Source organism: Protopterus annectens, chromosome 1.part2 (assembly GCF_019279795.1).
Source record: "Protopterus annectens isolate FY-2018-M chromosome 1.part2, PAN1.0, whole genome shotgun sequence".
Taxonomy (NCBI): Eukaryota; Metazoa; Chordata; order Ceratodontiformes; family Protopteridae; genus Protopterus; species Protopterus annectens.
Genome location: NC_056727.1, coordinates 577686275 through 577708530, shown reverse-complemented (window position 1 = coordinate 577708530; position 22256 = coordinate 577686275).

Sequence of the window (22256 nt, the reverse complement as noted above, 5' to 3'; positions counted from 1 at the left end):
GCGCTAAACCTTGGCTACTGAGTAGGAATGTAGGCAGTGAATGATGGATTTTTTCTGTTTATGGATTTCAAGGAAGTTTTTTTCTCAGAGGATTGAAGAGGGCAATTAGGGAGGTAATAATTCAGAATGGTGCTGGTTGCTGGGCAGGATGAGGATTTGTATACCATTTTATGAGCAAGGAGGAGTTGGGTGAACTTGATGTAGTGAAGTAACTCAAGCCAGTTTAAATATCTGAGGGTGGAGCAGTGGTGGTAGTTGTATTACTGACTGGCTGCAAATCTAGCTACTTTGTTATAGCAACGCTCGAGTTTTGATCTTAGGGAGACCTGAATGTTGGTGAAAATGGGTGAGGCATATAGTAGTGAAGGAAGGAGGTATGTATTGGTTACAGTAACTTTTGAGGACTTGGTAAGGAATCTTTTGAAATCTGTAGAGCAAGCCCAGTTTTGAGGGTGCTGTTTTTATGCACTTCTGAATATGAAGATCAAATTTCAATTGATCATCTATTATGACACCAAGTAACTTTATGTGAGGTACAACATCAATTTCAGTATTGTTGAGAGAGGATATTTTGAAGGTGTCTTTTATGCGTGTTTGGAATTTGGGGAGAAATAAGAACAGTTTTGTTTTATTTGGATTTAGGAAAAGCTGATTGTCACTGAGACAGTTTTCAATAGAGTTGAAAGCATGCTGAGTGATAGATTGTATCTGGGAAGGACTATTAGATGAGCAAATGACAGTGAAGTCATTTGCATATTGTATAAGTATAGCCTGTTGGGAGGAAGTATGTAGATGATTTATAAATATGCTAAAAAGGATAGAGCCAAGTACAGTGCCTTGTGGGACACCTGTATTACTAAGAGAAAAGTTACGTAAGTAGAGAGCCATTTAACTGATGGCAGCTGGTTAGATAGGTAGCTAGAGAACCAATTGACTTCTGTACTTGAAAAGCCTAAAGCAGATATTTTTGAAAGTAGTTTGGTATGGGATACTGTATCGAAAGCTTTAGAGAAATCTAGAAAGAGAGAAGAAACTAAATTGTTGTTATAGCTGTCTTTAATGACATGTTCCAAAAAGGCAAAAAGGGCAGTTCTTGTGATATGTTCTGGGTGAAAGCCATGTTGGGTAGAGGTAATTAGATTTTCTTGCTGTAAGTATTGTAAAAGTTGTTTATGAATACATTTTTCTAAGATCTTAGAAAGGAGGCAAATTTTCAATTGGTCTGAAGTTTATTTCAATGGAGTTTCCCCATTTATGAAGAGTAATGATGTATTTTTTTTTCCAAGAGAGATGGAACATATGACTCACAAATGGATCAATTGATCAAGATTGAGAATGGGTAGGCAATAGAGGGGGCAGCCATCTTTGCATATTCATATGGGAGACTGTCTACAGAGGGTGAGCAGAGCTTAAGTTTGTGTAGTAAATTTTTATATAGGAAGTAGAGACAGACTTTACATTGAACATGGCATAGTTGGAGCTTTGAAGTTTGTCAGTGGTGGCAAGATTTTGTAGGGAGTTTTTATTGAGGATGGCTATTGAGTCTATAAACTGGGACTTACATTTAGAAGCAGTTTCTAAGGGTGAGATGTCTGGACAAGGTTATGGGTACTAAGAATTCCAGGGTGTAATATTTTCTTGATAGTGGACCAACATTTTGGGGGGGGTTATGTTTTTGGTTATCCTGTGGGTTGAAGTAATCATATTTCTTATCAGCTGTAACTTGTTTTTTTTGTTATGTTTTGAAGTTGTTTGTAGGTCTGTAGTTGAGCATGAGGTTTGTATTTTTTCCAGTTTATCCAATTTTTGCCTGTCTTATACATTAATTGTTTACTAGAAGGGGGTAGCCAGGGTGACTGGGTGAGTTTAACTCTCTTTTTTCTTATAGGAGTGTGGCTATTCAGAATGTCAGGAAATATCGTATTAAATTTTAGAACAGCATTATCCAGTGGTAGGGAATTGAGGATGGGCAATTAATTTTATTAAGGATATTGTTAAAGATATTGGAATTGAAATTTGAGAATTTACAGCAGTCTTTATAAAGGTACTGTTTGATATGGTGAGCTGCTAGTCTCTGAACATAGGTGGGATGGTGATCACTGATGGAGTCTGGAAGGGTTTTTGGAGAGTTGTAAAGGTTTGGATTTGAGACTAGGATCCAGTCCAGAGTAGTCCCAGTGTTATTAGCTTTGTTGAAGTGAATATGGGAAGTTTTGAGTTGTTTGCAACCATATAGATTGGTACTAGTGGAAGGGTAGTCTGATGTGAAGGTTTGGCAGTTAATATTGACATCACCAAGAGTTATTATTTCATGAGAAATAGAACTATATACCCAGTGTAGGATAGGGACATTGTTTCCTGAAGGAATATATTGGACAATTATACATAGCGTTTATGCTCATTTAATTTACAGTGAGAGACAAGAATTTTAGCAGAGAGGAATTTAGGTAGAGAAATAGAAAAAGGAGAGACAGTGATATGGTTAGAAAATGTGATTGCTACACCACCACCTTTTTATTTAATCTGTCAGAGTGAATGATAGTATAGCCAGAGAAGAATTTCAGACTCTTTTATATGTGGTTTGAGCCAAGTTTCTGTAAGAATAATAATGTCTGGGGAGTAATGAGTGATCCAGGAATGAAATTCAGAGACTTTGCTTACTATAGTTTAAATATTCATGGATGTGATTTTCAATTTTTAGTAGATGTTGTTACAATAGAAGAGGGAGCAGGTGGAGAAAAGAGGCAATTGATACCTGGGTTTAGATGGACATCACCACATAATATAATCTTTTTACAGTACAAATACACTAGTGAGGATTTAGGTATATTAGTATGAAATTTAAATTTTACCTTATATGGGTTGGGAAAAGGATTAAGAATTGTATATCTGAAAATGAGATTGGGGGGTAAGCCAAATATGTTAGAAGCAATAGTGCGAGTGAATGGCTAGCAAATGACATAGGCAGTGTGAGTAAGGGTGGGGAATTGGGAAATAGGTGCAATAGGTATCATATAGCATGTAAGGTATGATAGTAGGAGTAGATGTGTGGATAGAAAGATGAGGAACATATTTGGGTTGTATTAGAAACAAGAGTCTTGAAGACAATAATGGCGAATAGATGGTATATGTATATATAACTATGTTATAGAAGAAAATAAAAAGAATTAAAAAGAATTAAAAAAAAGAATTCAAAATAATTAGGCAAGAATTTGAATATTATTTAGAATATGGGATGCTAAGAATGTGGAGCAGAGAGAAGGCTAAAAAGAGAAGAAAGAGGACAGCTATAACTTATATATATATAGACAAATGTTAAAAAGGAGTGTAATAAGAGGCAATAGTTGGTGTAAACAATGAAATGGTGGATGAGGAGTGCTGTGGAAGAGAAGTATAACTAGATAGGTGGAGCCTCAAGAGTAGGGATATGGATTGTATGAGTTGAGTAGTTAGTGTTAGTGACAGATGAGATTTAGCAGAATGATAGGTTGGTTGGATAGGAAGAGGAGGAGTTATACACAGGAAGAGGAGGGTTTTGTGTAGTTATAAAAGTAGGGGATAGTGGGGGTGTGTGGAATATTTGGGGTAAGGTAGGGTAGCAGAGTGAGCCCAAGCAAAGCAAGGGTGAACGGTAAGGCTGTATTAGCTGAAATGGCAAAGAAGTATGGAAGTGGAGAAAAGAATATGTAGACTTAGAGGTGAGCCAGGTAAGAAGTCTTATGTGGTAGATATATATTTCTTAAACACACACACATATACACACACACACACACACACACACACACACACACTTGAAAAGTATTCTACATTTACCTCTCTTTTTTTACTTTATTTACTTACTTATTCCCCTTTGAATAAAACATTGATGTGTGTGTTAATGTCAAATTGCAGGTAACAGAAATGTAACACTTGAATCACAGTAGATCAGAATTAATTGTGTCATATACATCTCCCAAAAATAGGGTAGGTAATGGTGCAAGTGATTTTGAAGAGGGGCTGTCAAGAGAGCTGGATGGTGAGTTGGTCTGATGTCATGACCTACTTAATGCAGGTGATCCTGCAGACACTGATCTGATATTGCTGTGGGAATGTCATTTGGACCGCAAATTAGATGTTCTGCTAGGTGTAGATGAATGCTGACATGGCCTGCATGTAATCTGTTGTATTTGTCCCCCCTATTAATTTTAATATTTGCTTGAGAAGTATTTGTAATTTTATGTTATCTGCCCTCATGTGTGTGGTCAGTACCCAGTACTCATCACTTTCCAAGACTGATCCCTATTTCAGTCTGATAAGTCCTAAACTATTATACAAATGGAGGCAGCCACAGATATTTGGCATGCCACCATACTATGCATCAGTATGGTCTATGTAGTGTGGAAATCCTCATATGTACCCCTGGATGACTCTGTCCATTTACAGCTGACTCTCTTTGGTAGTGCTCTAAGCCCTACCAATGTCACTGCACATTTGCTGCTGGGCAGCCAATGATATGTGTTTTCTGAGATAACACATTTTTGTGTCTGGTGCATCTTTTAATGGTGCAGTTGTGGACATTACATTTGAGTTTCTGCCTTTATCCTGAAACTGTTTGTCTAGGTTTGGTGATACTGTGATAGAGGTGTATGGGGTTTTCTTCCTGTGCAAGCATGAGTGTATTGATAGCATGTTCTTGACTTTGTGAAGCAATTTGACTCCCTGCAGAGTTATTAAGAGATTGCAGTGTATGTGATGCTGCCATTAAAGATGGAGACTGCATGCTACCTTTCCTCAGGCTGCCTCGTATATGTATAGTACTATAGCATCATCATTGTCATCATCATAATCTTCTTCAACAGCCATTCTACTGCTATCTTCAAAATATATTGGTACAGTGGAACTGTTTGTTTTCACTGTTGAACCTGTAAAAAAGTGATTTGAAAACATTACTAATAAAGAAGTAGCATATACTACCATGTGCTTAGTAAGGAGGTGTGGAAGGCACTTACCATATACACTGCCTTCACTGTCATTCTGTGTAAATGTGGAAGGTTCATCTTTTAATAATAATTGTCATGTGTTTAATGTAATCATTCAATTCTATATGTTACTGATTTTAAACATATCTTCCTGAGAAGAGAGTGTTATTACTGCAGATGTTGAAAATAGCCAGTGTCTACATCATATCTAACTATTCCAGTGCCATCACTGTCAGTGCCACAGTAATCCACATGGATGGAGATGAGGTATTCCTCATCTGGTGTTAGCTGGATAAGTGTTGGAGGTCCTGCGCCCAGTACTTGTCCAGGCAATTGTTGACTCTAGCACATCCTACCATATCATGTACCCTCTTCTGCACTGTGTTAATGTGCAGCTACTTTCACTGTGACCATTAATGTCCATAACAACTTGATTCCAGGCCTTTGTCTTTTCTGTTTGTTTAGGCCCCCCTTTCCCTAAAAGACATTTACTATATGTACTAAGGACTGCCATGAGGATACAGTTCTCCTCATGGCTGAAGTTGTCTTTTCTCTTTTTTGATCCCTGGTTTTGTATGATTACTGCACCTAAAATAATATGCCACAGTCATACAAAAAGTTTTGATGCAGTCATCAGTCAAACAGCACAACAATAAAAGCATACCATCCATTGTTACAAAAACAAAATGGTCTCACAAAAAACCCATTATAAGATACACATGCAGAGTATCAGTCCAGCCAAGAAAGGCTGTGTTGAATTAATGTTTGCACCATCATGAATACATCCACAATAGTAAGGCAAAAGCAGTTCGCTGACAGATCCATCCTTCCCCAACCACATTTTGTATGTTAAGTTAACAGCGCACCCTTGACTGCTCAGTACTTCACAAATCAATCACTGCAGTTCTATCATGTGTGTGCAATCACTAAATGACACAAAACTTAACTTATATTTCTCTATGATCACTATGCATTTCCACTGTTGTTGTAATGAATATCCATTTACAGATGACAGTTTTACAATATTCACTTAAGCCATTATAACATGCTCATCATATTAGTAAAACAAAAAGTTCTTTAAGTAAACTCAGTAATCTTACATCGTCATGAACTATTTCATATTAATCTGCAATATTTCTATTATTTTAGTCTGTGGTTTCCTATGCTATTTGCCACCTTAATAATTACAGGTTAATATGGTGGTGTTAAACTTATTCATGTGAGTTCAGGGTCATTTATGCATTTGGTATGCAGCTTCGGTCATTTTACACATACCTCTGCAAAGTGCAGTAATACATGAATATGTAAGGCAACTTATCTGCCTAGCTAGGTTTCAGCTAAATGTGGCCTTAGGTTCACATGAATGTGCAAGGGATAGCAGGGGAGTCTGCAATAGTCTTAGATAATACTCAGAATGCTGAAGGAATGTGCAGATAACCTCAGCTATTCTCTAAATGAAAAATAGAGTCATATACAGGTGAGTTTGCACAACCATGAAGTATAATCCCTGCCCATCTAACATCATTTGACACACCTTATCACCCCAAAGCAATCAACATTTATTAGAGATGGTACTGACCCACACAAAAATATTTACTTCTCAAAACCTTCACCTCCAAACAAATAAACACTTTGAAAAGGTTGCAAAAGTAAGGCAGAGTAGCAGTATCAGTTATAAATAAGATAAAACCTGATTATTTCATTTATGGCTTTTATCAACCATATAAATGAAATGTGAATGTACTCCTTAAAAACATGTAGGTGACAAAGCATTTTTGGTTAAAAAAGCTTGCAGTAATATCAGTCCCAGGTCTAATGCCCATATGTGCACTTGAGGGTCTGACTGGAAAAAGATTGACATTTGGCAGGAGTTGAGAGAACACTTGAGCACTTATCATCCCTGACAGGGATAACATGCACTGGCCCCAAGTGCAGACACTGGTACACTGACCTACAAAAACTTAAGAACATTCAGCTGGATGAGTGGCTAGATCAGGTGACAACAAGATGGCCAGAGTTCTAAAGTAAACAATATTTATTTTATTATTTCTTTATTATTTATTTTTTTGTGGTCATTTTAAATACAGGGTCAAATATAAACTGTAAGATGGTATTTTCTTGAATAAATATGTGCAATTGCAAATATGTATCTATAATATTATTATAAAAAATGAAAGCCTAAAATATCTGAAGACAGTACTCTGTGTGCACATATCGAAAGTTTATGTGATAATGCAATTTTGTAAATAAATACAATGTATGTTTATGAGAAAAGAAATAGATATAAGTATGCATATATATGCTTGTAAAATATCGATTTAAATCTGCTTGAGTATACATACAATTTTTTATGTGCATAAATGCATGTATTTATACACAAAGTTTACAGACGCGCGCACACACACACACACACACACACACACACGCGCACACACACACACACACACACATTTGCATTTCCACATAATTTCACTTATATTAGGTATTACCTTAGTTAGTAGTAAAACTACATGCAGACCTGTTTTGTAAAGAATGAATTTTGTTTGTGTAGGCTGTAAAATATTTATTAGTATGAAACTTGTATAATGCATTAATTTCTTCCCAATCTTGACTGCATGTGCAGTCAGGCACCACATCCTAGTCAGAGTAGAGATTAGGGGAGGGGGTGGGAAGTTGCATTGTCAAGTGAATGACCAGCTCATCATTTAGTGAGAGGTGACCAGTTGTGTTACTTCCACATATACTTTTAAACAATCCCATTAGATGCTTTCAGTTATTAAGCAGAAAATGATCAATGCAGGCATTATTATTCTGAAGTATACATACTGCATCCACCTGTCACCATAAATATGATTGGTCTAATGAAGGTTGAATTGAAAGGAAGTGAAAACTTCCTTTCAATTGCTATATTTTTATGTCTGTATATAGTTTCTACTTCTGCAATAAACTGCAAGTTACGTATACAAACCATAACAGTTGAGAGTAGAACCTACACTGAAAATGTATGGTAATATTCCAGACAGCACCTTCCCCTAAAAGAGAGAGGCTGTGCACACATATGAAAGGTAACAACTTGGAGAAAGATACAGTCCTACTAATTTAACATGGATTAAAGGAAATACTGACACAGTATGAGAACTCAGATGTGAATGAATGTTTAATGAAAGAAACAAGTGCAGCAGTAACTGAAATGCCTTGCAGAGTAAAACTAGTAATCATATAAGAAATGTTAAAGAAAAAATGTGAGATACGGGTAAACAACAATGGATTTTTGTCTTCTCTGTCTAGGTGAAGACGAGATTAACTACAGTACCATTTAAGAATGTCGGAGAATTAAAGAGATTGGTTGAGGATGCTGGTGAGTATAAATAAAATAATAATTGTTGCTCTCTGTCTTTGATTTGATTTTTATACAAATGCAAGAGTACTCATAAAGAATGGTAATTGAAGGATTACAGTGTTTTCAGTATGGTACGTCAACCAAATCAAAAAGAAATGTCAAGTACTTAATGTTGTTTTCTTCCTTTAACTGATTTCATATAATTATAACTATAAAAGTATCTATAAAGAATGGTAATAGACGAAGTAATGCCTTTTCAGTATAGTATAGCAACCAAATCCATATCTGGCAGAAATATTAAATGCATTACCATTTCTGATGTTACTGTCAATAGACTGCAAATAATAACAACACCAAGACTTGATAACAATACACTCATTGTTCCCATGTATACATAACATTTTCTGTATATTTTGTTTTAGTTCAATAAGGTTTTAATAAAGTTAAAACTGATTGATAATAATCAGCAAAAAAACAGGTAGGAGCGAAGCAGATATATCGAAAAGCTTGCCAAAACTGCAGCAAATAATCCAATGTTCTCAGTTCTCAATTGGTTCACTCAAAAATCACGAAGTATATATATTATAACCAGGATGAAACTTTATTCCATGAGATAAGCGCTTTCGCTATATGTAGCTTCCTCAGATCTCTTAACAAAATTTAATTAAAAATTCCCAAAATATATAGGCATATCAATTAAACAATTACTAGAATAAAAACCAGAAAATATTTAAAAGGGAAATTTTGAAACTACAAAATGCAGTTAATCAACATGGTATGTATTTCAGATAATTCTTAACTACTATATAAAACATAAAAAAATATATAAAATATATATCTATGCTCTCAGATGTCACAAATCACATTGTGCGTTCTAAATTCATTTATAGAACATTCTCTAAAATTAAATCTATGGACATTGAATATATGCATATACGTATATATAAAAACAATGTATGTGTTAGGAATGTATACGCATATAAATATAACATATGTGAATAATGTAACATATGTATATATGTTACATTATTCACATGTTAACTGTAACTAGAACTGAAGATGTTAATGCTACACTAAATGGAGATGTTATAGAACCTGATGGAATGACAAATAATATCAATGATTCAGTGGATGTGATTCATATAATACATCCTAGTATGCATACAGAAGCTAATCTATTCCCTACAGTACAAATAGTTAAAGATAAACCAGTCTGTAGAGAATCTGAGGCTGAACCTGTTGTCAGACCAAAAGTATCAAGTAACCCGATAGATTTATGCCCAGACATGGATTCACATGTTTCTTTTCCTCTACCAGTTCATTTAGAAAAGGGACCAAGATGAACACGCTCTATGAGCCGTGGTCGGCAAAAGAGGAAGTTTTCAGGGGAATTTTTACCGAACCAGACCCTGAAAAAGATGTGGAACAACAAGGACAAATGTTAGTCTATAATTTATCTAGTGTAACTTTGACAGAGGATGACATAAGGTTATTAAGCAAAGGGATGAATTTCATTCCTAAAAGTCCTAGTATCTTGACAGAAACAATAGTAGATTTGAAATTATTTTGTAGGAATGTCATGCTTAAGCTTTTACATAAAGACTCGAATGTTAGAGCATCACAAGAAAGAGCTTTTGTTTTTAAAAAATTAAGTGAATATGTACCTACACATCACCTGTTAGTAGAGACATTCTTACGTCTAACGGAGGAAGAACTATATAAATATTATAATAGGAATTCTAATAAAAGATTCATGAAAAATGACAACCTCACTTATAAAGAGAGACTGAGTCTTAAAAAGTTGCAGGATGATCACACCATTATCATAAGACCAGCAGATAAAGGTGGCCGTGTTGTAGTTATGGACATATCACACTACTATAACTCTATGCAAGTCATGTTGAATGATTCCTTTTATCAAGTCACCACACTAGATATGTCAAAGGATGTCATTAGATACATCAGTGACACCCTGTTAGATATTTATAAGAGTCAATTGATAGACAAAGACTTATATGAGTACCTCACTATCAAAGCACCTATGATTCCCATCATGCATGGCCTACCGAAGATACACAAAGATGCTCGTGACCCACCCATGAGACCAATAGTTTCTGGTCGAGGGTGGGTGACTGAGCATCTTTCAGTGTATATAGAGAAAAACCTGAGACCAATCCTTATTACTAATATGTTTGTATTAAAGGATTCCAAGAAGTTTCTGATAGAACTGTACGAATGTGTTAAACACCTAAATATCTCAGATGATTATATCTTTGTCACTTTTGATATACAATCACTATTTACTATCATTCCTAACACAACAGGACTTGTTTATATATCTGATTACTTGAATGAACATAGTGACTACAATGCTGTTAAGATTGATTTATTAGTGCATTTTCTGGAATTGGTCCTAGAGAATAACTTGTTCATTTTTGATGATAAGATTTATAGACAGCTGGATGGCGTAGCAATGGGTACACCTTGTGCCAACAGCTACGCCAATATGTTCCTAGCCTATTGGGAGGAACATACTTTATTTTGTGAAGCTGCATTTAGGGAACACGTCGTTTTTTATCAACGTTTTGTAGATGACGTCTTTGTTCTTTGGAAAGGGACTGTTGAACAGCTTAGATTGATGTCAGATAACATGAATAATTTAACTAGCTACCTTAAATTCACCATGAATTACTCATTAGATAGGATAAAGTTTTTAGACCTATTTATTGAGAAATTGCCTAATGGTCTCATCAATACTGGAGTTTTCAGAAAGGCCTGTTATTGTAATTCATTATTAATGAGATCAAGCATGCATCCACCTTTCGTTTTTAAAAACATCATGAAGGGGCAGGCAATTAGAGCCTCCAGGTTAAATCCGACAGATAGGGGATTTTTGCTGGAATTAGATGATTTAAAAGAAAGGCTCCTACATAGAGGATATAATATCAATGAAGTCAGTTGTTCTTTAGAAAGAACACATGACTTAAGACAAACAGTAGCTACACCATATTTTGGACCTTTAGGCATCCCAGGAAACATTAACAGGGATTTGATTCAACCTCCTACTATTAAGTTCCTAACAACATTCACCTCTGACCATTTTGAAGTCAGAGACATTATCAGTAAATATTGGTCCATATTTCAGGTAGATGATGATTTAAAGAGCATTTTTGGTGATATTCCTAGATTCCAGTATAGAAACAAGAATAATTTAAAGAGGATGTTATGTTATCCAAGACAGGAAAGGAAGGATAGGATGATAGGCCACACTGAGCCTTGTGGACATTGTAATTTTTGTTCATTCATAGATACTGGTGTTGATTTCATACATCCAGATTCACAGACAGTTACTAGGACAAACGTCATTGCGAATTGCATGACGTGTAATCTAATATATCTTGCTGTATGTCAGATTTGCTCATGTTTCTATGTGGGCAAAACAAACCGTCGACTTAGGGACAGAGTCAGGGAACACGTCTATCATATTAAGAAAGGATCACTACACAATGCCCTAGCTAAACATGTTAGTTTTTTTGGGAATGCACATACGTTTCTCTTCAAGGTCCTAGAAGTTATATTTCCGAACAAGAGAGGTGGTGACATAAGGACATACACTGAAAGTAAGGAAAGTGATTGGATTGTTCTTCTTAGAGCTGATAGTGGATCAGGCCTAAATGAGTGAGCATCAATAAAACCTAGGTTGAGGGGACGTAGAAATATTAAGTAAATACCATCTTTCGAATAATATACTCAATATTCCGAATAAGCTTTTCACACATCTACATGTAAGTGTTTGTTAGCATTTCTATATAGGTATATATGTTACATTATTCACATATGTTATATTTATATGCGTATACATTCCTAACACATACATTGTTTTTATATATACGTATATGCATATATTCAATGTCCATAGATTTAATTTTAGAGAATGCTCTATAAATGAACTTAGAACGCACAATGTGATTTGTGACATCTGAGAGCATAGATATATTTTTTATATATTTTTTTATATTTTATATAGTAGTTAAGAATTATCTGAAATACATACCATGTTGATTAACTGCATTTTGTAGTTTCAACATTTCCCTTTTAAATATTTTCTGGTTTTTATTCTAGTAATTGTTTAATTGATATGCCTATATATTTTGGGAATTTTTAATTAAATTTTGTTAAGAGATCTGAGGAAGCTACATATAGCGAAAGCGCTTATCTCATGGAATAAAGTTTCATCCTGGTTACAATATATATACTTCGTGATTTTTGAGTGAACCAATTGAGAACTGAGAACATTGGATTATTTGCTGCAGTTTTGGCAAGCTTTTCGATATATCTGCTTCGCTCCTACCTGTTTTTTTGCTGATTATTTTATTTACATAACTTGGCAAGGAGCGTTTACCTGTTTGGTAGTATTACACTTTTATTGATATTATATTGTTCATATATTGCTACCAACAGGAGCGTATTTACTTTTCATTATCTTTTACTACTATGGCCAATATTGAGCTTGATTATGTTCCGCGAGGTGAACACCGACGGAATGAAGCACTTAGGAAAATATTTCAGCAATATCTTGATGGCACTGTTATTGCCTCTTGGCAATTGGAGAGTTTGGCACCGACTGATGATGCCACGACTGAGACCGGAGATATGGAAAGGTTACATAAACTTTTGGATGAGATAGAGAAGAGCTTTTTTAAACTGAAACGCCTTCAAGTGCAATGGATGCACTTACAGTTTTGTCTAGACAAAAAGATAATTCCACGCGGTCTTCGTGTTTTCAACATGCCTAGTCAGGATCGCGATTACCCGGACATACTAACAGCATGGCAGAGACTCAATTTGGAAGTAAGTCGTAAATACTTGAAACTACTTATTGACTTCTTCCAACCAGAAGAAGCTATTTTAATGGAAAATATTAACAGTAAGCAATGTATAATTTTTAATGAGTTTGCAGATGACATTGTGCAACCGCTTTTTGAAAATCTGTTGGATGGCATTCTTGCACTTGAACGCAAACTGTTGCAGCAGAAGAGACATAAAATAATCAGAGATCTAAACGATTTTAAAATGGGCCATGTCTTTGCATGGCCCAGATATGGACATACTAATGACAATATTAATAATGTCAATAATGCGAATCATGTGAATAATGTGAAACCTAATTTTATTAATGGCGATAGGAGTTGCAATGTGCCCCTTGGTAACTCTGCTATACAACAACATGTACTACATGGTTATACAGGAAGCAGGAATGTTGCTCATAATGAGATGCGTACATTACTAGTAAATGGCATCAATATGAATGATACTGTAATAGATAGGACACAGTTAAAAGGGAGTGTAGAAAAGGTCAATATAGAGCAGACAAGTACATTGAAAGGGACTGTAACTAGAACTGAAGCTGTTAATGCTACACTAAATGGAGATGTTATAGAACCTGATGGAATGACAAATAATATCAATGATTCAGTGGATGTGATTCATATAATACATCCTAGTATGCATACAGAAGCTAATCTATTCCCTACAGTACAAATAGTTAAAGATAAACCAGTCTGTAGAGAATCTGAGGCTGAACCTGTTGTCAGACCAAAAGTATCAAGTAACCCGATAGATTTATGCCCAGACATGGATTCACATGTTTCTTTTCCTCTACCAGTTCGTTTAGAAAAGGGTCCAAGACGAACACGCTCTATGAGCCGTGGTCGGCAAAAGAGGAAGTTTTCAGGGGAATTTTTACCGAACCAGACCCTGAAAAAGATGTGGAACAACAAGGACAAATGTTAGTCTATAATTTATCTAGTGTAACTTTGACAGAGGATGACATAAGGTTATTAAGCAAAGGGATGAATTTCATTCCTAAAAGTCCTAGTATCTTGACAGAAACAATAGTAGATTTGAAATTATTTTGTAGGAATGTCATGCTTAAGCTTTTACATAAAGACTCGAATGTTAGAGCATCACAAGAAAGAGCTTTTGTTTTTAAAAATTTAAGTGAATATGTACCTACACATCACCTGTTAGTAGAGACATTCTTACGTCTAACGGAGGAAGAACTATATAAATATTATAATAGGAATTCTAATAATAGATTCATGAAAAATGACAACCTCACTTATAAAGAGAGACTGAGTCTTAAAAAGTTGCAGGATGATCACACCATTATCATAAGACCAGCAGATAAAGGTGGCCGTGTTGTAGTTATGGACATATCACACTACTATAACTCTATGCAAGTCATGTTGAATGATTCCTTTTATCAAGTCACCACACTAGATATGTCAAAGGATGTCATTAGATACATCAGTGACACCCTGTTAGATATTTATAAGAGTCAATTGATAGACAAAGACTTATATGAGTACCTCACTATCAAAGCACCTATGATTCCCATCATGCATGGCCTACCGAAGATACACAAAGATGCTCATGACCCACCCATGAGACCAATAGTTTCTGGTGGAGGGTGGGTGACTGGGCATCTTTCAGTGTGTGTGTGTGTGTGTCTTTCGGCTTTTCCCGGTGAGGGGTCGCCACAGCGGAACTCCGGTCCGCTAATGATTGGCAGTAGAGTTTTACATGCTGGCTTGCCGGGCCTAACGCACAACCTTCAACGAAGGAACGCCCATTCACGCATGTCGTCACACAGTAGACGCTTTAACTGAGAATCGAACGGGCAACGTCTAACTGTGAGGTGACAACGCTACCGCAGCACCACTATATAGAGAAAAACCTGAGACCAATCCTTATTACTAATATGTTTGTATTAAAGGATTCCAAGCAGTTTCTGATAGAACTGTACGAATGTCTTAAACACCATAATATCTCAGATGATTATATCTTTGTCACTTTTGATATACAATCACTATTTACTATCATTCCTAACACAACAGGACTTGTTTATATATCTGATTACTTGAATGAACATAGTGACTACAATGCTGTTAAGATTGATTTATTAGTGCATTTTCTGGAATTGGTCCTAGAGAATAACTTGTTCATTTTTGATGATAAGATTTATAGACAGCTGGATGGCGTAGCAATGGGTACACCTTGTGCCAACAGCTACGCCAATATGTTCCTAGCCTATTGGGAGGAACATACTTTATTTTGTGAAGCTGCATTTAGGGAACACGTCGTTTTTTATCAACGTTTTATAGATGACGTCTTTGTTCTTTGGAAAGGGACTGTTGAACAGCTTAGATTGATGTCAGATAACATGAATAATTTAACTAGCTACCTTAAATTCACCATGAATTACTCATTAGATAGGATAGAGTTTTTAGACCTATTTATTGAGAAATTGCCTAATGGTCTCATCAATACTGGAGTTTTCAGAAAGGCCTGTTATTGTAATTCGTTATTAATGAGATCAAGCATGCATCCACCTTTCGTTTTTAGAAACATGATGAAGGGGCAGGCAATTAGAGCCTCCAGGTTAAATCCGACAGATAGGGGATTTTTGCTGGAATTAGATGATTTAAAAGAAAGGCTCCTACATAGAGGATATAATATCAATGAAGTCAGTTGTTCTTTAGAAAGAACACATGACTTAAGACAAACAGTAGCTACACCATATTTTGGACCTTTAGGCATCCCAGGAAACATGAACAGGGATTTGATTCAACCTCCTACTATTAAGTTCCTAACAACATTCACCTCTGACCATTTTGAAGTCAGAGACATTATCAGTAAATATTGGTCCATATTTCAGGTAGATGATGATTTAAAGAGCATTTTTGGTGATATTCCTAGATTCCAGTATAGAAACAAGAATAATTTAAAGAGGATGTTATGCTATCCAAGACAGGAAAGGAAGGATAGGATGATAGGCCACACTGAGCCTTGTGGACATTGTAATTTTTGTTCATTCATAGATACTGGTGTTGATTTCATACATCCAGATTCACAGACAGTTACTAGGACAAACGTCATTGCGAATTGCATGACGTGTAATGTAATATATCTTGCTGTATGTCAGATTTGCTCATGTTTCTATGTGGGCAAAACAAACCGTCGACTTAGGGACAGAGTCAGGGAACACGTCTATCATATTAAGAAAGGATCACTACACAATGCCCTAGCTAAACATGTTAGTTTTTTTGGGAATGCACATAAGTTTCTCTTCAGGGTCCTAGAAGTTATATTTCCGAACAAGAGAGGTGGTGACATAAGGACATACACTGAAAGTAGGGAAAGTGATTGGATTGTTCTTCTTAGAGCTGATAGTGGATCAGGCCTAAATGAGAGAGCATCAATAAAACCTAGGTTGAGGGGACGCAGAAATATTAAGTAAATACCATCTTTAGAATAATATACTCAATATTCCGAATAAGCTTTTCACACATCTACATGTAAGTGTTTGTTAGCATTTCTATATATGTATATATGTTACATTATTCACATATGTTATATTTATATGCGTATACATTCCTAACACATACATTGTTTTTATATATACGTATATGCATATATTCAATGTCCATAGATTTAATTTTAGAGAATGTTCTATAAATGAATTTAGAACGCACAATGTGATTTGTGACATCTGAGAGCATAGATATATTTTTTATATATTTTTTTATGTTTTATATAGTAGTTAAGAATTTTCTGAAATACATACCATGTTGATTAACTGCATTTTGTAGTTTCAACATTTCCCTTTTAAATATTTTCTGGTTTTTATTCTAGTAATTGTTTAATTGATATGCCTATATATTTTGGGAATTTTTAATTAAATTTTGTTAAGAGATCTGAGGAAGCTACATATAGCGAAAGCGCTTATCTCATGGAATAAAGTTTCATCCTGGTTACAATATATATACTTCGTGATTTTTGAGTGAACCAATTGAGAACTGAGAACATTGGATTATTTGCTGCAGTTTTGGCAAGCTTTTCGATATATCTGCTTCGCTCCTACCTGTTTTTTTGCTGATTATTTTATTTACATAACTTGGCAAGGAGCGTTTACCTGTTTGGTAGTATTACACTTTTATTGATATTATATTGTTTATATATTGCTACCAACAGGAGCGTATATACTTTTCATTATCTTTTACTACTATGGCCAATATTGAGCTTGATTATGTTCCGCGAGGTGAACACCGACGGAATGAAGCACTTAGGAAAATATTTCAGCAATATCTTGATTGCACTGTTATTGCCTCTTGGCAATTGGAGAGTTTGGCACCGACTGATGATGCCACGACTGAGACCGGAGATATGGAAAGGTTACATAAACTTTTGGATGAGATAGAGAAGAGCTTTTTTAAACTGAAACGCCTTCAAGTGCAACGGATGCACTTACAGTTTTGTCTAGACAAAAAGATAATTCCACGCGGTCTTCGTGTTTTCAACATGCCTAGTCAGGATCGCGATTACTCGGACTTACTAACAGCATGGCAGAGACTCAATTTGGAAGTAAGTCGTAAATACTTGAAACTACTTATTGACTTCTTCCAACCAGAAGAAGCTATTTTAATGGAAAATATTAACAGTAAGCAATGTATAATTTTTAATGAGTTTGCAGATGACATTGTGCAACCGCTTTTTGAAAATCTGTTGGATGGCATTCTTGCACTTGAACGCAAACTGTTGCAGCAGAAGAGACATAAAATAATCAGAGATCTAAACGATTTTAAAATGGGCCATGTCTTTGCATGGCCCAGATATGGACATACTAATGACAATATTAATAATGTCAATAATGCGAATCATGTGAATAATGTGAAACCTAATTTTATTAATGGCGATAGGAGTTGCAATGTGCCCCTTGATAACTCTGCTGTACAACAACACGTACTACATGGTTATACAGGAAGCAGGAATGTTGCTCATAATGAGATGCGTACATTACTAGTAAATGGCATCAATATGAATGATACTGTAATAGATAGGACACAGTTAAAAGAGAGTGTAGAAAAGGTCAATATAGAGCAGACAAGTACATTGAAAGGGACTGTAACTAGAACTGAAGCTGTTAATGCTACACTAAATGGAGATGTTATAGAACCTGATGGAATGACAAATAATATCAATGATTCAGTGGATGTGATTCATATAATACATCCTAGTATGCATACAGAAGCTAATCTATTCCCTACAGTACAAATAGTTAAAGATAAACCAGTCTGTAGAGAATCTGAGGCTGAACCTGTTGTCAGACCAAAAGTATCAAGTAACCCGATAGATTTATGCCCAGACATGGATTCACATGTTTCTTTTCCTCTACCAGTTCGTTTAGAAAAGGGTCCAAGACGAACATGCTCTATGAGCCGTGGTCGGCAAAAGAGGAAGTTTTCAGGGAAATTTTTACCGAACCAGACCCTTTAAAAGATGTGGAACAACAAGGACAAATGCTAGTCTATAATTTATCTAGTGTAACTTTGACAGAGGATGACATAAGGTTATTAAGCAAAGGGATGAATTTCATTCCTAAAAGTCCTAGTATCTTGACAGAAACAATAGTAGATTTGAAATTATTTTGTAGGAATGTCATGCTTAAGCTTTTACATAAAGACTCGAATGTTAGAGCATCACAAGAAAGAGCTTTTGTTTTTAAAAATTTAAGTGAATATGTACCTACACATCACCCGTTAGTAGAGACATTCTTACGTCTAACGGAGGAAGAACTATATAAATATTATAATAGGAATTCTAATAAAAGATTCATGAAAAATGACAACCTCACTTATAAAGAGAGACTGAGTCTTAAAAAGTTGCAGGATGATCACACCATTATCATAAGACCAGCAGATAAAGGTGGCCGTGTTGTAGTTATGGACATATCACACTACTATAACTCTATGCAAGTCATGTTGAATGATTCCTTTTATCAAGTCACCACACTAGATATGTCAAAGGATGTCATTAGATACATCAGTGACACCCTGTTAGATATTTATAAGAGTCAATTGATAGACAAAGACTTATATGAGTACCTCACTATCAAAGCACCTATGATTCCCATCATGCATGGCCTACCGAAGATACACAAAGATGCTCGTGACCCACCCATGAGACCAATAGTTTCTGGTGGAGGGTGGGTGACTGAGCATCTTTCAGTGTATATAGAGAAAAACCTGAGACCAATCCTTATTACTAATATGTTTGTATTAAAGGATTCCAAGCAGTTTCTGATAGAACTGTACGAATGTGTTAAACACCATAATATCTCAGATGATTATATCTTTGTCACTTTTGATATACAATCACTATTTACTATCATTCCTAACACAACAGGACTTGTTTATATATCTGATTACTTGAATGAACATAGTGACTACAATGCTGTTAAGATTGATTTATTAGTGCATTTTCTGGAATTGGTCCTAGAGAATAACTTGTTCATTTTTGATGATAAGATTTATAGACAGCTGGATGGCGTAGCAATGGGTACACCTTGTGCCAACAGCTACGCCAATATGTTCCTAGCTTATTGGGAGGAACATACTTTATTTTGTGAAGCTGCATTTAGGGAACACGTCATTTTTTATCAATGTTTTGTAGATGACGTCTTTGTTCTTTGGAAAGGGACTGTTGAACAGCTTAGATTGATGTCAGATAACATGAATAATTTAACTAGCTACCTTAAATTCACCATGAATTACTCATTAGATAGGATAGAGTTTTTAGACCTATTTATTGAGAAATTGCCTAATGGTCTCATCAATACTGAAGTTTTCAGAAAGGCCTGTTATTGTAATTTGTTATTAATGAGATCAAGCATGCATCCACCTTTCGTTTTTAGAAACATCATGAAGGGGCAGGCAATTAGAGCCTCCAGGTTAAATCCGACAGATAGGGGATTTTTGCTGGAATTAGATGATTTAAAAGAAAGGCTCCTACATAGAGGATATAATATCAATGAAGTCAGTTGTTCTTTAGAAAGAACACATGACTTAAGACAAACAGTAGCTACACCATATTTTGGACCTTTAGGCATCCCAGGAAACATGAACAGGGATTTGATTCAACCTCCTACTATTAAGTTCCTAACAACATTCACCTCTGACCATTTTGAAGTCAGAGACATTATCAGTAAATATTGGTCCATATTTCAGGTAGATGATGATTTAAAGAGCATTGTTGGTGATATTCCTAGATTCCAGTATAGAAACAAGAATAATTTAAAGAGGATGTTATGCTATCCAAGACAGGAAAGGAAGGATAGGATGATAGGCCACACTGAGCCTTGTGGACATTGTAATTTTTGTTCATTCATAGATACTGGTGTTGATTTCATACATCCAGATTCACAGACAGTTACTAGGACAAACGTCATTGCGAATTGCATGACGTGTAATGTAATATATCTTGCTGTATGTCAGATTTGCTCATGTTTCTATGTGGGCAAAACAAACCGTCGACTTAGGGACAGAGTCAGGGAACACGTCTATCATATTAAGAAAGGATCACTACACAATGCCCCAGCTAAACATGTTAGTTTTTTTGGGAATGCACATAAGTTTCTCTTCAGGGTCCTAGAAGTTATATTTCCGAACAAGAGAGGTGGTGACATAAGGACATACACTGAAAGTAAGGAAAGTGATTGGATTGTTCTTCTTAGAGCTGATAGTGGATCAGGCCTAAATGAGAGAGCATCAATAAAACCTAGGTTGAGGGGATGCAGAAATATTAAGTAAATACCATCTTTAGAATAATATACTCAATATTCCGAATAAGCTTTTCACACATCTACATGTAAGTGTTTGTTAGCATTTCTATATATGTATATATGTTACATTATTCACATATGTTATATTTATATGCGTATACATTCCTAACACATACATTGTTTTTATATATACGTATATGCATATATTCAATGTCCATAGATTTAATTTTAGAGAATGTTCTATAAATGAATTTAGAACGCACAATGTGATTTGTGACATCTGAGAGCATAGATATATTTTTTATATATATTTTTTATATTTTATATAGTAGTTAAGAATTATCTGAAATACATACCATGTTGATTAACTGCATTTTGTAGTTTCAACATTTCCCTTTTAAATATTTTCTGGTTTTTATTCTAGTAATTGTTTAATTGATATGCCTATATATTTTGGGAATTTTTAATTAAATTTTGTTAAGAGATCTGAGGAAGCTACATATAGCGAAAGCGCTTATCTCATGGAATAAAGTTTCATCCTGGTTACAATATATATACTTCGTGATTTTTGAGTGAACCAACTGAGAACTGAGAACATTGGATTATTTGCTGCAGTTTTGGCAAGCTTTTCGATATATCTGTGTCGCTCCTACCTGTTTTTTTGCTGATTATTTTATTTACATAACTTGGCAAGGAGCATTTACCTGTTTGGTAGTATTACACTTTTATTGATTGATAATAATAACTTGAATGATGTGTAATATTGTGTGTGAATTTATTGTATTTCTTATTTGTCTCCCCCCTTTTCTTCTTTTCTTATTTTAATTATATATTCCTTTGTCCTTTTTTATTTTCTTTCTCTCACATTTCTTTTCATTTTTTAACAGATGCAATTTCCTCAGGAGCAGTCCAGCTGCATACCTCCCAGGTTAGGGTACATTTAGCTTCTGGTCATCCAGGAGCATCCTCACAGGGTTGGGTGTGGTGGCATCTGTCCTGTATGTACCCTGGCACATGGCAGCCTGGCAAGCCTGAAAGAACATGAGATTTGGGGCTTGGCAGAGGATGTGATAGAGCAGGACATGGACAAATGCCTTCAACCCATTGAAGCATGACTCTTCCGCAGATAGAAGACAGACTGCCCCAGTAAGCACCAATCATTGTGCCACCATATACCCTCCTGCCCTCTTAACATCGGGTCCTCCATTGCAACATTATCTGGCAATGGAAACATTTGACGCTTTGTAGACTGGGGATGTTTCTTTGACTGCACTCCTCTTCACTCCCTTCTTTCCATTATATTCTCTCCTGTACTGTCGTACCTGTTTTCTACCCA